This window comes from Gadus chalcogrammus, chromosome 15, assembly GCF_026213295.1.
Source record: "Gadus chalcogrammus isolate NIFS_2021 chromosome 15, NIFS_Gcha_1.0, whole genome shotgun sequence".
NCBI lineage: Eukaryota > Metazoa > Chordata > Actinopteri > Gadiformes > Gadidae > Gadus > Gadus chalcogrammus.
Window position 1 is genome coordinate 18,838,006 of NC_079426.1, and position 5,000 is coordinate 18,843,005.

Here is a 5,000-nt window from a genome sequence, read left to right on the forward strand (position 1 = left end):
CAGGTGTTGGCTCGCAACGTAGCCCAAGATCGGGCGCTGACAAAAACGCCGAAGCTGACATTAGCCGCCCCCCTCTGGGGGTGGGGTGTAGAGGGTTGGGCAAGGGAGGGGGGGGATGTGGGGGTGGGTGCAGCTGGTATTCCCCCCCCCCCCCCCTCTCCAACCCCCCTTGATGCCTGTGCCAGGGCGCCTCCGTCACAGTTGGTGATTTTGATCCATCTCAACGTAAACAACGCCCGGACAGCTTGTCATGGAACAAACAAACATGTCAATAATGTGTCAACATCTGACTGAGCCCCATTTCCTTTGGTAAACCTATTATGTTGTATCATACAGGCCTAGGTTGAAAATACATATGTTTGTAGATTTCCATGAGCTAAGTGCTTATGTTTGTCATCTGAGGATAGGAAGGCTATGGATGGTTTCTGGGATCCAGAGAAAATAGGATGAATTTGCTAACACTCACTTACTGCCTCTCTAAAACACACTTCCCTGTTAGCTGCAGATTTATGGTCTGGCACAATAGTTTGTTTAGTCAGGGTTGTCTTCAGGGTGAATCCAGGTTGTATCAGGGCTCAGGTTAGTATTGTGCTGCAGTATTGTTTACGACAGACACATGGAGAAATGCAGATTTGTGTCCAGTGCATCAATCAGAGATTTACAGTGGTAATATAGCCCTGCTTAATAGCCCAATTGGTACTCTAACGTTTCAGAGACCCACTGACTGCTATCAGACTGAGACCTCAGCATTTGTGTGTTCATCAGTTTACAAGCCTGATGTTAATTAAAAAAACAATATTGAAAGGCAACGTGTTTGTATTAGGGTTAGGGTTAGGGTTAGGGTTAGGGTTAGTTTACCCGCGTACGTTAAATGTGACATTGAATTCTGCAATGCTTACATTCCCATGAGCAAATTCACGACAATGAAGTCGACAATATTGCTGCCATGCTGCATTTAGACAGAAGACAGGTCGGTCCAATCCGGCGGACTTTGGCACGGCCCAGTAAAGAGGACAGGGTGGTTTGAAGAAAACAGTAGCGGAGCACAGCTGTCATTATAAACAGCCATTATCGTGGGTGTGAAACCAGAAGTGACAGCGGCAATGGACATCCAGAGACACACACACAGACACACACACACACACACACACACACACACACACACACACACACACAGACACACACACACACACACACACCACACACACACACACACACACACACACACACACACATGCACACACACATGCACACACACACACACACACACACACACACACACACACACACACACACACAAACACGCACTCACACACAAACACACACACACACACACACCACACACACACAGATACACACACACACACATACACACACACAAACACACACACATTTACACATACATCACACACACACACAAACACACCATACACACACACACACACACACACACACACACACACACATACACACACAAACACACACACACATTCGTAACATGCTCACGTGCACGCACATAAACAGCATCTGCACGGGCCAGTCATCATATGGAGAAATCAGCTCTGGACTGGCTGGGTAATGCCTGGCAGATGTTAACGTTTTGTATTTAATGACTCCCGCGAGACCTCCCCCAGTGAGGTTGAGGGATGTGTGTGTGTTTGTGTGTGTGTGTGTGTGTGTCGATCTGCTTGTGTGTGTGTGTGTGTGTGTGTGTGTGTGTGTGTGTGTGTGTGTGTGTGTGTGTGTGTGTGTGTGTGTTTTTGTGTCAAGTATATCAAAGTTTCTGCTACCAAAAACAAAGTAATAGTCTAAATGAGTATAATTTTTAGATGAAGGATGTTTTTAATATATTTGTTGTTATGACAGTTTGTTTGATTGTTCTAGTCAGGCCAATCAAATTTAGACTCATATCAAAAACACATTGTAATTGATAATAATCCACCATGTTTACAGTCTGCAACATATTTTGAGTGCTCCAGTTAAGTGAGGGCCAGATTTAAATGATTAAAGTTAAAATAATCACACACACACAAAAACACACACACACACACACACACACACACACACACACACACACACACACACACACACACACACACACACACACACACACAAAGGAGGAAATAAGCTTGCAAAACTCGGGCAGTTACCCTGCAGTTTGACAGCTATTTGCTGGAATTAAGCAATATGAAGCACAAGCTAACTTCTGTGTGTACCCTGTTTTCTGGTTTCCAAGAAAGTGACTCTGGAGTTCTGTGAAATTGGGTGTTAACTGATCAACAGCTAGCTCTGTCAGTTTAGAAATGTAGTTGTACAGAAAAGTTACACAACAGCTTTGAAGTTGAAATGAACAGTTTGAACCTTTATTGAAGAAATTGTAACATGGTCCTGGCCTCCAATAAAGACTCTGACTCCAAATAGCTTGGAATCATTTCCCTCATCCCTGTAAACCAAAAATGACTTATCTTTGATGAATTTACCATATTGAACATTAGAGCATGTTAAGTGACAGGGAGTGTTTCCTCAGTTAGGTAAACAACTTTCCCTCTGTCTCCCCCCAACCTGCTATCTCCCAGCTGAAGGTCCAGTGCTCCTCTCCGGCCCGCCCTAATGCAGGGAGGGAAACCACCAGGTCTCCCACTACTCTGCTGGCCCACCAAGCACCTGTCAATCATCCCATCACCCTGGCCCCCAACCATCATCACCACCACCAACATCAACACCACCATCACCGACAACAACACCACCATTACCACCACCACCAACACCACCATCACCACCACCAACAACAACACCACCATCAACGACGACAACACCACCACTACCACCACCGCCAACACCACCATCACCATCACCAACAACACCACCATCACCGACGACAACACCACCACTACCACCACCACCAACACCACCACCACCAACACCACCAACACCAACACCACCACCACCATCACCACCAACACCACCACCACCAACACCACCATCACCGACAACAACACCACCATCACCGACAACAACACCACCCTCACCAACAACAACACCACCATCACCGACAACAACACCACCACTACCACCAACACCAACACCACCATCGCCGACAACAACACCACCACTACCACCACCACCAACACCACCACCAACAACAACACCACCATCACCACCACCAGCAACAACAACACCAGCAACAACAACACCACCATCACCATCACCACCACCACCGCCAACACCACCATCACCACCACCACCACCACGACCACCACCAACAACAACACCACCATCACCACCACCAAACACTGCCATCAACAACAAGCCCCCACCTCTACCACCACCAGCCCCACCATTAACACCACCACCACTACCACTACCATCATCACAACTACCAACACCACCACCACTGCCCCCACCATTACCCCCAACACAATCCACCAAACATCCTTTCCTCCATCTGTTACCCTCTATCCTTCCCCTGTGAGGTACCATGTACTATGAGCGGTGTGGATTAGGTGGGGCTGTGTGTGTGTGTGTGTGTGTGTGTGTGTGTGTGTGTGTGTGTGTGTGTGTGTGTGTGTGTGTGTGTGTGTGTGTGTGTGTGTGTGTGTGTGTGTGTGTGTGGAGGGGGGGGGGGGGGGGGGGGGCTGCAGGGGGGTCATCCCATTAGAGGACTATTAGAAGCCCCGGGCCCCTAGGCAGGGGGCCTTCAGGAGCGATGTGCATGTGAATACCTGGCCCCCCCGGGGCCCTCCAGGCCAGGCCACAGCCAGGCAATACAGGCATGGGGCCCAAGAGAAAGGGAGAGTCAATGAGAGAGACACAGGGATAGCGACACACAGAGACAGAGAGATGGGATTCGGGGCATGGTGCCCCCTACTAAGGACCTCCTGTCACTGTGGGTCTACGGGCCCTTCTTACACTCCAGAGGGGAGACAATGCAGGCCCTGAAAAGGCACACTTCCTACCTTTGTAATAATTGTCACTTTAAGAGTCACATCTGGCCTCCAGGCTCCGGCGCCCGGCAGCCTCCTCTAAGCGGCTTGACTCCAGGCTCAACTGATGCAGCACTATGGGTGACATAGGGAGCCCCGTGGATCAGGAGCAGTGAGAGAGGACTTTCATTGGGTGGACCTCTTTTAACGATTGTATCTTCTATAACAAGCTGCCCGCCGGAGACTACAGATGAACACTTCCCTTTGAGACTACCTCAAATAAATAGCGCGGTAGATGTTGTTTAAAGGGGTATATGTCGTTTAGGAAATGATTGTTCTCTTACCAACGGCCTCATCGTCTCGTCTTAATGATCATTTTATAAAGTTAGAGATTATAGCAGAGAAAGTCCCAGAGAATGATTTATTGAGAAATTAAGCCTAGGGTTCTTGTGTGTGCGACGCACACATTCACACAAACACTTTCACACACTCTCACATACAGACACGTACACACACACACACACACACACACACACACACACACACACACACACACACACACACACACACACACACTTACACACACAAACACACAGACACACTTCCCCAAACGCCAATCAAAATCCGCCGGCTTCCTCGGATCTCATCCGTCACTTAACCAGGAAGTGCAAAACCAACACGAGCGCGTCCGTCTGTCATGATGTTAGCAGCAGTGAGTGGAGGTCTGGTTCCTCATTAGCAGCTCATTACCAGCCAGGGTCCCAGTGGAGAGCACCCCCTCCTCCCCAGAGAGGACCTGGGGAGAGGAGGCCCAGAGGGGGACGTCCAGAGAGCACTTTGTCCCCGGGGCCCACCCCCTCGGCCCGGCATCCTGCCCGCCCGCCCCAGCCGGGGTGCGGCTGTGTTATGCATGGACCGGCCCGCGGAGAGGGCTGGGGGGGGGGACGGGGGGGGACGAAGAGGGGCACTACATGGAGATGGAGATGGAGATGGAGATGGAGAGAGCTGACGGGAGGTCGTCCATCAAAGCAGCTGTCGATAGCTGTCATCTGTGATGACAAGCTTTGATGGAATCAA